The following is a 12,150-nucleotide window of genomic DNA, read 5'->3' as shown; positions in this document are numbered from 1 at the left end:
AAGGTTTAATGAAGAATAAAAAATGTATGCAGTTTCAAAATTCCATGCATCACTTTCTAATTTCAAAGGGAGTCAAAGTGATACAGTAGTGGGTAGCACTAGCAGATTCCACCTTAACGAAGTTGAAAACACTTTTTTTTTCTGTGAAATACATTGAGAAGGTGGTGGTATTCTGCCAAAATGGCAACCCCTGAACACAATCAGACAAATGCAAATCAAGAGACATGGTACAAAAGAGCTGGCTGTATTCATCAAGAAAATGTCAAGGTCAAGAAACACAAAACATAGGTGAAAAACTATTTCAAATGAGAGGAGATTAAAGAGATGTGAGAATTAAATATAATGGGGATCCCTAAGATAGTTGCTTTGCAATGAAGAAGATAATTGCTGGGATGACTGATTAAATCTGAATAGAGATTGTGGACTATGAATTACATAATATTAAATGTTCTGGTTGTAATACTTGTGCTGTGGTTTTATAAGAAAATGAATATCCTTATTTTTAGCAAATGCACCTACCGGGGATGGGTTCATACAAAGTAATGGGGCAATTTAGGTATAATCAATAGATGGAATGATGTGTCAGATTAAACAAATGTATTGGTTAAGTGTAGATGAGGACTCTTTGTACTATGCTTGCTAGTTTTCCCTGAGAAATGTATGAAATCCTATTTTTTTAAGTTATAAAAGTAGAAAACAAACTCATCTAAACTCCTCTACACTGTGATCACATGTTTGGAAGAGTAAGATATTAAAACATTTTTCTTTACATTATTTATATACATAGGAAAATACTAGAGAGGAAATGCAAGAAAATAATATTTGTAGTCAGGCTTTCATTTAAGTGTCTATGGTTATTTTTAAACTCTTACTTATAGTTTTAACATATTCTGGCTTGCTTCCACACTTGCAATAAAATCCACTGACTTTAAACACCCATCCATCCCTTCAGAGGGAAGTCTTTGTTGATTTGTGCAACAAGCATTATTGCCATCCTGGCTGGGGACATACCCCAAGAGGTAGAATGCCTGCCTAACAGGTGCAAAACCTTGAGTTCAGAATCCCAATACCACCATCAAAAGGGAATTTATGGAGTGGCTCCAGTGGTAGAATGCCTGCCTAGCAAATGTGAAGCCCTGAGTTCACCACAGTATCGCTAAATACCGCCTTCTACTTCCCCATCACTTCTTATCCCTCTTTCTTTGTGTTAATGGTTTTTAGTTGCTTTTAGTACTAAAATTTTATAAACACATCTCAAATCTTATTATGGCACATATGTCAAATATACAATGGGGAAAACTAATGGCAAATGGTATGTATACATATATATAATCCATATATGTTGCATATACTTACACTACACTGTTCCAAACTGTTACACAGCTAGAAAATCTAAGCTGTGTATTAGTCAGATTTCCATGCATGTAACAAAATACTTGACACAGGTGTTTATGAAGAATAAAGGTTTATTTCCCTCAACACTTCTGGAATTTGAAAGGCCAAATGGCATAATGCAGGTTGGCTGTTCCTTGTCTGCTTTGTCTCTCAATACAGGGACCCATGGCCTACTGTGCATAGGAAGGAGACAAGTGGTTCTATGTTAGTCTAGGATGAGAGAGAAGGGGAGGGGCTCCCATTATAACAACAAAATCCTGAGAACTCAAGGGGTACACAAGGACTAGATTTCACCTCTTTTGTTTTTCTTGTCGGTCTTGGGGCTTGAACTCTGGGCCTGGACACTGTCTCTCAGCTCTATCAGCTCAAGGCTAGCATTCTACCACTTGAGCCACAGCATCACTTCCGGTTTTCTGGTGGTCCATTGGAGATAAGAGTCTCACGACTATCCTGCTTGGGCTGGCTTTGCACTGCAATACTCAGATCTCAGCCTCCTGAGTAGCTAGGGTTACAGGTGTAAGCCACCAGCACCTGGCCCCAGAGTTTACCTCTTAAAGGTTTCATTCCTTCCCATTTGGGCCATCCTGGTGACAAAGTCTCCAATGCATGAACTTTGAGGGAGACACAAAAGCTATGAAACCATGTACTATCCTGTCTGACTCCTGGCATGGGATTCAACTGTTAGAACAAATTCCTTTCTTCCTTTCCCTTAGTTTCTTTATTTTCTTTCTCTCTTCTTTCCTTCCTCCTTTCTTCCCTCCCACCTTCCCTTCATTTCCTCACTCCCTCCTCCCTTTCCTTTCCCTTCCTTCCCTCCCTTCTTCCCTCCTTCCTTCCCTCTCTTTCTCTTTCATGCTTTCTCTCTATTAGGTCTCCTCTCTCCCTTTCCTTTCTTTCTCTCTTATTTTTGTCTTTATTCTTCTTTCCCTCTCCTCCTTCCTCTCATCCTTCCCTCCTTTTCTTCTCTGTCTCCCTCACTTTCTTCCTTCTCTCTCTTTCTTTTTCCTCCCTTCTCCTCTCTCCCTCCTTTCCTCTTCATCTCTTTCCTCTCCTTCCTTCCATCTTGTTTCTCTCATTTTCTGTTTCTCTTTTTCTCTCTCCTTATTCCAGGCTCTAAAGCCTGAGCTATTTTTCTCCTAGTTCACAAATTCTTTTCTTCTACTTTTTTCCCATACCCTTTGGACTACTGGGGATAACTAATAGAACGTGTATTCTGTTTCCATTTCTTCATTTACTAGCACTGCAACGTTGGGCAGCTTTCAGGTTGAACCTTTGAGGTGCAGTTTTCCTGTGGGTAAACTGGGAAGACTAATACGTGATTCTTGTGAGACTTAAGACCACGCATGTAGGGCCCAGGCACAGCGCTTGCTTTAGGCAGGCGGTTAAATGTCAGTTCTTTTATAAATTCTAATATTTTTCCCCCTTCTTTTGAGAAGTCTTTGCAGGGTCCCCAAGCAGAACTTGTTTCTGTCTCCTCTGCATTCCAGGGGAATTTTCTTCTTTAACCTAAAAGTGTATTTGCTAGAGTGAGTTGAGATTTTTCCTTTTATGAGTTCATCTTCCATTCCAAGGCTGAGAGCTGTTCCCAGGATACAGATGTGCTACTTTCCTGTCGAGTCCCCAGGGCCTGGCCCAGGGTCTGCAAGCAGCAGAACTCAGCAAATATTTATAGAAAGTGGGAATTCTAGTCCACATGTCCCCCTCCACACCCCGAGCCGACAACTGTACATTGTCTAACTAGAGATCATTTTTCCCTCTCTGTTGGGAACTTTTGAGTGCTCTAACCACATTCTGCCCTGAATCATAGCTATTTGCAAGCATTTTTTTTCCTTTTCTTTTTAATTTACCTTCCCACTACCTTATGCAAATGCGGTCATATGATTGCAGGAGCTGCAGCCTCCAAAGCCCCAGCCCCAGCGTCTGGCTCATGTGTTCCCTCATTTATTTAAGACACCATTCTTCCTGAGCAAAGAGCAAGGGATGTGACTCACCCATATAATGCACAGCACAATTTTGACCTTTTTTGTGTCGGCCTGCTCAGCAAACCACTTCCGCATTGCACAAGGGGGAGGGCTGAGCTGCTCCCATTGTTAAATCAGTCAGGGTTATTAGAAGTCATTCACCAGCCTCTAGATAAAAGACAGATTAAAAAAAATAACATTAAATATGGCATAGTTTCAATTCATCATGAATGCCAGGATAAAAATCTCAAGTCATTATATATGTGCATACTATAATATAAACTCTCTTAGAATAGGCCAAGGATTAGTAAAGCTGATTAAAAGATAAGTAAAGTTGGAATACAACAGTAGGACTGTAGTTCCCATAGACAAATTTATGAGAAACATCTGAGCTGCAATTAAGTTGGATAGCCATGTGTGACTATTTATGATTAATTGCACTGGGTGTCATCATACTCTATTATAGTTAGCTTATGGACATGGGGCAGCTGAATAGAGATTTTACCAGGGTTCGGTAGCAACTGGTGAATTTTTTCAAACGCAAAAATGTTTGCTCAGCTTCCATCACATGCCTGAATGATGCTAGAAATGGCTGGTAGAGAGGTAAGAGAGATGCCCTCACTTTTATTTGTGACTCCTTACTGTTAAATACTCTGTTAATACTCCATATTGACCATATATTTGTCCTAGTCACCAAACATGCAGATAGATTGCTACAAGGAATGAAGAGAATGTTTGTAAAGTAGCTCAGATGTTTTGATAGTTCTTATATAAGAACTCTGTGCTCATTCTCCAGCACAACATTAATGTGTTTAAGAAAATCATAAAACTGTTTATCTCTAAGGCCCTTTTGCTTTTGACTTTAAAATTTCTTAATAGTCAAGTCTCCTGAATCTCATGGGATTATCAGTTTTTAAAACAAAACTTCTTTTACCATGTGACAAAGAAATAATATTTTGATTACTCTCAGAATATAAATGTACCACTTTGTATGATGTTTCATGGAGTTATTTTTTTCTTCTTCTAAATATCCCTATTTCCTTCTCTGTCTCACAGAACATTTAAAACTAGGAGGGGATTTGGCTATCATATAATTATCTAGCCCAGTACTGGTCAGACATCTCCGTCTGTTTCAAGAATCTTTGAACACACTTGCTTTCTGAAGACTGGAGGTTTTACAAGACTTGAGCCTACCAAGAAATTGTACTCAATTATTAACTACTAAATTGTTTATTTTAATCTAACTATTATGTTGGTTGTTTTATTTACCCTATATGTTTCCCTAGTACAAAATAAATAAGTTGCAGTTTACTACAGAGACAATATCTTCTTCTTCATTTTAGGTTTCTCTAAGTCTCCAAGTCTGACTTGTAGTAAGTAATTCCACATATCTTGATTGAATAAATGAATGTATGAATTAATTAATTAATTAATGAACAAATGAAATAGATTTCATTACTGGTCAGTGAATAACAATACCTTCTTGTCTTGCCAAGTATCATAGAAGCAGAATCCCAGAACAAGAATGTGGGTGTATTTATTAAGATAGTGCTTGCCAAAAGATCCTGCAAAGAATGAGGAGAGTTGAGTAGGACAGGGTGAGAAATTAAGCAAAGATGTTATTTTAGTTCAAAGTCTAGCCACAGCCTTACCCAAGCACACATTGCTCTACAGAGGTGGTCTCACCCTAAGGAGAGGGCCAGGTCTTCTAAGTCAGTTGGGTTTTGGTTGTAGGCTGGTGGTGTGGAAACCAAACACCCTCTCAGGAAGTCAGCTCACTTTCTATAGGGGGAAATTTCTGGAAAAGAAAGACATGTAAGCCCGTAGCACTTAACGCAGAGCAGCTGATGGAAAAACAGGTGACAGAGCTACAGGAAATCTGGATGGGGCACCAACAGTGTTCACTACACTAGTCAAGTATTTCTTGATTGTATCCATGTTAAAGAGGTCATTCATAAATGTATTCATTTTTCTTCCTAGCTATTGACTTTAAAGGTCCCCATTCCTTATCTACTACACAAGCAAGGAAATTTGTTTTTCCTAACTGATAAAAGTTTGTACAATAGTAACCTTGAATAAAATGTCTTAGCCTCCTTTAAAAATATACTCAAGCTGGGAGCTGGTTGTAATCCTAGCTACTCAAGAGGCTGAAATCTAAAGATTGCAATTCACAACCAGTGAAGGCAGAAACGTCTGTGAGACTCTTATTTCCAGTTAACCACTAGAAAAACCAGAAGTGAGCTGTGGCTAAAAATGGTAGAATACTAGCCTTGAGCAAATAAAGCTCAAGGACAGTGCCCAGGTCCTGAGTTCAAAACCCCATGACCACCACCATACACACACACACACACACACACACACACACACACACACACACACACACACACACACACACATGTGAGCATGTACACACATATATTATAAAATTCGAGCCCTAATACTACTAAAAACTAAAAAGTCTTGGTGGGTGTCAGAGGTTCACTCAGTAATCCTAGCTATATAGGAGTCTGTACTCTAGTGGATCAAGGTTTGAGGACAGCTTGGGCAGGGACAGAAAAATTTACTGGACTCCATCTTCAAAATAAAAAAAAAAAAAACAACAAAAAGCAGAGCTGGAAGTATGGCTTCGGTGGTAGAAATAAAATTAGCAAAAATTTAAATTTAATTAAACTATTGGTAAAGAACTAAATAATACTGTAATTGTTCTCAAGTATATTTTTTGTATTAGATTTTACTATTTCCTCTGTGTGTGTGTGTGTGCGCACACGCGCAGGCGCGCTGATACTGGGGCTTGAACTAAGAGCCTGGGTGCTGTCCTTGGGCTTCTTTTGCTCAAGGCTAGCACTCCACCATTGTGCCACAGCTCCACTTAGGGCTTTTTTGGTAGTTTTGTACAGATAAGAGTCTCACAGGCTTTCCTGCCTGGTCTGGCTTTGAGCTGTGATCCTCCGATCTCAGCCTCCTAAGTAGCTAGGGGCCTAGTGGTAGTGTGTTACAATTGATGTCTATGTGTGTCTGTATGCAAATTTCAATATATCAATGCTATCAGAAGTTCTGCAAATTCTGGCTTTTGGCTTTAAAACCCTTCTTTCTTCGGAGGTAGGTAGCATTAACTATAAATCACTATGAGACTGATTGCTTAAAAGAGATTAATGCTTAAAAGAGAACCTCATGATTGACTAAATCTCTCAGTGTATAGGTTTGGAAACAGGCTCAGCAAAAAGAAAGGAAGTGTTTTAACAAAGGCCGCGCTTCCTAATGCACAGAAACATAGCTGAGCTCCTAGTTCACCTGATTCCCTTCAAAGTTCCCACAACACCGCCTTTTGCTTCTCCCAAAGGAACATTAGACTGTTCAAATAGGCTGAGTTTGGATCCAAATGCATTGTTCCCTTTCTATCGCCCTGACAATCCTTTCTCCTGGAACAATTAACTCTGCAAAGAACTCTTTGGGAATTAAAATCTCCCATACATTCCCTACAATGAACTGGAATATGAAGGACAATGAAGACTGAGTTAGACTTGCGTGTTTCCTTGCCACTTCAGTGTGTGGACTATTCAGGAGATGACTTAGAGGCTCCACTCTCCTCTGTGTTATCTTTGCAACATTCACATGGCTCAAGGAAGAACTAGGGCTCACACTAATGATTTACAACAACCCTCCAAGCAGACCAGCGGTGTCCTCTGTGGGCAGACTTGAAGATCCCAAGACCTTCTGGATGTCTACCCTGAGGAGTCTGAACCCTGGCAGGGTACCCCTGGGAGCAAGACAAGTCTCAAGGCCAGTCATCTACATGGAAGGGTAATTACAGTCTTCAGACAAAAAGGGGTTGTGCTTAATTAACAGGGTTGTTTTCATCCCAAGGGACCAATGCTTGAACCAGTTTTCTGGGGGAAAAGACAGACATTTCTGAGGGATCAGGAGGCCCAGTCTATTTCCTTTCCTCTTGGTGCCCAGATAAGGCAATGCTCCCAATACTCTGTTGGGATTAAATTAAATCGAAAGAATTTGCTTCGTATTACCTTCAACCCTCACCCCTTTCTTTCCCCATTGCATATTGCAGGCCTCTCTTGAGCCTATCATTTTCAAAGGGTCTGTGTGCAATGCAAGTGAATGAGCTCTGACTTTTGATCAGTTATTGACTCTAAGTAGGGAAGGAAGAAGTTTCTATTTCTTTGGAACTTACTGTGTTTCGAGCATCTTTATGTAACTTTATCATCTTCTCCAGTAGGTGCCAAATAAGGCATTTTATAGACCAGAGGGAGATGACTTGCCAGTACCTGAGTCTGGGTAAACAATCAACTCTTGGGCAGCAAAGTCTTACCCTGCCCTTTCCTTGCAAGATGACCAACAGGCATCTCCTATGGTTTTTCCTCTTTGCAGCTCGTTAAAGTCTCTTGACAAATTTAAAAAAGTGTGTCCCGTGGCCAGTGTGGGATTCCATTCAACCTAAATATATAAACTTGTGTTTGCTTGTTAGTTTTGTCTTAGGTGAAATAGGATCTATGTCTTGCATCCCACCCAAAAACATCTCCTTGGGAAATGTCACCTTCCTAGTACTGGGTTCTTCTGCTCTTAAGCCCTCAGATCATTCTCTGTTTAGTTATTCTACATTTGTACCTAGGGTCTGCCACCCAGCAAAGGCTCAGTGAATGCTGGCTGCAGTGACTCAAGACTTGAGCAAGGCAGTGGTATAGTGAGAACATTAACTGAAGTGTTCTCGGTGGGTTCCTCTGCTCTGGGATGCTGCTTCCTCCTGCAGCCTTGGGAGTCAAGTCATAGCTCAGTATGGTAGAGAGGTAGAAAAGGCCCAAAGCTCAGACCCAAGGCCAAGTTGGTGCCTGCTAACTCCCTCCATGCCAGAAACCTCCTGAGATCTCAAATGTATGGCTGCCCATTCCATTCCTTCTTTCCTGGAAGGGCTAGGGTTAGTGCCCTGATAAGGCAACGCTCCCTACACTCTCTTGGAATTAAATTAAATCAAAAGTATTTGCATGTATCCGCTCCAACCCTCACCTGTGTCTTTATATATTGTATATGACTAACTTGGCTAGCTCTGTTTAAAATTACTCTGATTTTTGGCACCTATTTTATAAATTAAAAAACTGAGAATACCATGCTGAACCATGCACTCCAGGACTCTAACATAGGACTTTTGATTTCAAGTTTTACGTTTTCCCAGGTGAGATTAAGGATCATATACTTTTATTACTCTATATTGTGCCTCATAAACAGTTTTCTCCTTTATTGAATTGAATAAGAAACCTCTCCTGGAGGCAGAGAGCACAAATCATACATAGAAAGCCTGTGAGAATCAATTCAATAGTGAGGGGATGTTGCCCAGGACTTTGTGGCATTTACTTTTTGTGTATTTACCAGTAACTTTCTGGAGCCAGTAAGCCTTTTGCCAATAGTTCAAAAAGAAGAATTGCAGATTCTTACAGTACTGTAAACTTTATCTATGAGCTTAAGGCTGAGAAATGGTTTTTCTAAAATATTTGCATCTCCTATTAAAAGTTCTTGCACTCCTTACACCTTGATTTATTCTTCTTCCTTTATTTAATCATACTATAGGTAGGAACAATGCTGAATCTTATCCAATCTCATCTTCCACCTACCTGCCTTCCTTTGTCTGTACTCCCTCACTGAATCATCGTTAAGAATGGATTTCACTTGCCTTTAATTGAAGATTTACTGGGACAGCTAAAGAACAAAGGGAGGAACCAATGGGTAGTTTTCCCAGCCCAGTTAGTGTTGGATCTAAACACATGGAACAGTGAAAGGAATGAAGTCTCAGCCAGGCCTTTATGAGTTATGTGATGTTAGGAGTCCTCTTTGAAGCCTTAGTTTCCTTGTCTACATTATAGCACTTACTCTATGGGGCTGTGGAGGACTACAGAATTTAAATACAAATGACTAGCACAGGGCCTGGTGTGGCCAGAGTTCTCAGCATAGAAGACTCTTAACTGGGTAATGATGTAAATCCCCAAGCAGCCTCCCTCCTGCCAACACCAGCAGGCTGTCAGCTTACCAAGGCATCTTGACAACCTCAGGCAGCACATGATCTCCCCTGGTCACCTCAGGGAGGCAGCAAGATGGGGTTATGTTAGGGCAAAGACAGCCCAACTGCAGCCTTTGTTTTAATCGTTCTGAAGAGCAACACAGTCTTGGGGACCAAGGCAGTGACATTCCAATTGCCTTACAAGATACTCTGGGAGGAGAATTCTTGGAAAGAGATGAGGGTGGGAAGGGCTGGCCTGCTTTGCTGAAGCCCTTTCTCTTTCCCTTGCATTTCCCTTTGGGTGGATGCTTTAGGAGAGGAGGAGACTGTGGAGGAATGTGATTGGGTCCCTCCCCTCTCTGGGGGATGTCCTCCTAGTGTCACAGGAAAGCAAGATGGGAGAGGGGATAAACAGCTTCCACCATTCATGAGATCTCCCAGATGTCTATGTCTTTATTACGGAGGGAGTATCTATCCCTTCTTTCTCTATGCCTTTCCTTTCCTCCCCACATTTTGTCATAGGAACATGTAGTGAAGGGCAGAAGTTTGCAAGAATCACTACCAACACCTTGATTTTGAACTTCCAGCCTGAAGAACTTTGAGAAAGAACTGTCTATGGACGAAGTCATGAAGAAGCCAATGCATTCTCGCCCTCTGAAGTTACAGCCCTATTTTCTAGCGATGCACACATCCCAATGGGGGTGCTAAGTATGTTGCTGAATAAATGTGAAGAGCCTTTGTCTGGGAACAGTCACAAACAAGCTGTCACTTCACCCATTGCCAGACACAGAGGCAGCTGTGGGGTTGGAAGTGTGTCCATTCAGTTTATAAACTCAACCCTGGCAGCAAGTACAGCAACTGTGAGCAGGGAGCACTGTCCCTGGCTTCCATAAGGTAACAGCCCAAGTGCCATCGGTGTCTCACAGATTGCAGGTAGAGACTGAGTGAGTAAAACCTAGAAGGCTGCGTTGATTCAAGTAGTGTATTTAATCCATGACAAAACCCCACCTTGAATCAAGGGCCATTACTGCCCTTTATCCACTGAATGAACTTGGACAGGCTACATGGACTTAATGAGCTTCAGTTTTCTCTTCTGTAAATGGAAGATCACTTCTCTTTCAACGTGTATTAAAAGAACACATGTATCATGCCAAGCACCACGCTAGGTACACAAATGGTGCCCAGTCAATGGCTTTCTCCCCTCTCCCAATGCCCCCGCGGGGTTCTGGGACCTCATTTTCTCATCTGCTTGATGTCAGCAACCCATCACCTTCTGCTTTGGCCCAGTCAACACCCATACAGCAGACCTGGAGAAAGTTGCGCGGCAGCCTCTGAGCGCCTAGTAGCCCCGCGCATGCGCGCCTGGGCCGTCGCCCGCCGCAGCGCCTTCTAATTACCTTTCACCTAGTTCGCTGGCTCAGGGCGCGGGGTAACTCCAGGTCAGACGCTGTAGCCCGGAGGCGCATGCGCAGAGCGGCAGGCGGCTGGGCGCAGCTGGGCTTCCCCGGCGTTTATTTTTCCTTGGTTTCAGTTCCGTCCTGAAATGAAAGGTGTGGGCTGTGCGGACGTGCCTCGCTTCTGGGTTCTGGCGGGCCCGGGCACGATCTCAGGCCGGATCGCCGCGTTTCCCTTTCTCCCTCTGTGGTGTCCACGTTCCCCCTTCTCCTACATCTTCAGCTCTGCGCACCCCCACCCCCCACCCGAAAGGAAAAGTGGGGCCCGAGCCATGTGGGTGCAAACCGAACGTTCCTAGTCCTCGGGTCGGGAGAGCCTGGCCGGGGTGCACGACGGAAGGACAATGGTGCTTTGCTTCCTAAAGGGCTAAGGTGCCGACGGCGGCGGCGTGCCTGCCTCGGGGTTACTGTCGGACAGCGGGCGGAGCGCGGGGCGGGGCGCGGGGCGGGGCCGGGGCGCGGGGCGGGGCCGGGGCGCGGGCGGGGCGGGGACCCACTGCGTGGCCCTAGGAAACTGCAGTGGCACTAGCGCTTTTAACCGCCCAGACACATCGCGTGGCCAGGGTCTTCGGCAGGGGATCCTTCCTCTCCTCTCTGCATCACACAGCCCTGGGGTGGGGTGGGGGGCGGGCAGGGGGGAAGCTGGCAAGGAGACCCAGACAGAAAAGACTGTTCATCCTACGGTCTGAGCCTCCCTCTACTATCTCTGGACACTGAAATCCAGTAAGAACCCCACCTACTACTTGGGTTGGCTGAGCCCCTGCCACGGAGTTGGGCTGTGTGTATGTGTGTATGTGTTTTGGGGTTAAGTTCTTCTCTCTTTCCAGGATCAGAATCCTCAACTGTAAAACTTGGGAGTCAGATGGTCTCCAGGTCGCGGGGCATCTAACGCTCAGATGTTCTATCCCTGATGTCATGTGTGTTCTCCACTTCACACAGTGCCTGAAGAGCAGGCTGCTAAGGAAAACTGGAGTTTCCAGTGTGTTCCATGAGAGGATATTTTGAGGGTTGCAAGCTTTCCTTGCAAGGTTGTACAACTGTTTCAAGACATTGATCTTTAAGGATCATATGTAGGTTGTTCCCTCCCCCCCCCCAAATATCCACAAACTCAAGCTACACATTCCTTGTACTTTTGACTACGTTGTCCCAACCCGTTGGTGTGGCTCCATTCTTAATGACTAATAGTAAAATTTGTAGCTAGCAAGGATGGGACTCTTACATTTTCATTTTAATATGAGTTGAATTTTTTAAAAATTCATGAGCAGATAAATGTGTCATATGAAAATGTGAAAGCTGAACCATAAGAAAGGGATTTGGGACTGTCAATCTGATAAATCCT

At 43.0% G+C, this 12,150-nt stretch overlaps 1 long non-coding RNA gene across 1 annotated transcript; it reads right to left on the bottom strand.

The window, feature by feature from the left end:
- Positions 1-2,238: 2,238 nt before the first annotated feature.
- Positions 2,239-11,017, bottom strand: LOC138816259 (uncharacterized). The gene is made up of 5 exons (XR_011368596.1): positions 10,755-11,017; positions 5,009-5,154; positions 4,836-4,921; positions 3,387-3,524; positions 2,239-2,901 (listed from the first exon to the last, which is right to left on the bottom strand). It is a non-coding gene; the product is annotated as an uncharacterized lncRNA (long non-coding RNA).
- Positions 11,018-12,150: the final 1,133 nt, after the last annotated feature.

Source organism: Dipodomys merriami, unplaced genomic scaffold, assembly GCF_024711535.1.
Source record: "Dipodomys merriami isolate MVZ:Mamm:240054 unplaced genomic scaffold, mDipMer1.0.p SCAF_11, whole genome shotgun sequence".
Classification (NCBI taxonomy): Eukaryota; Metazoa; Chordata; class Mammalia; order Rodentia; family Heteromyidae; genus Dipodomys; species Dipodomys merriami.
The sequence above is the reverse complement of the archived record's forward strand: the minus strand, read 5'-3'. Positions and strand labels throughout refer to the sequence as shown.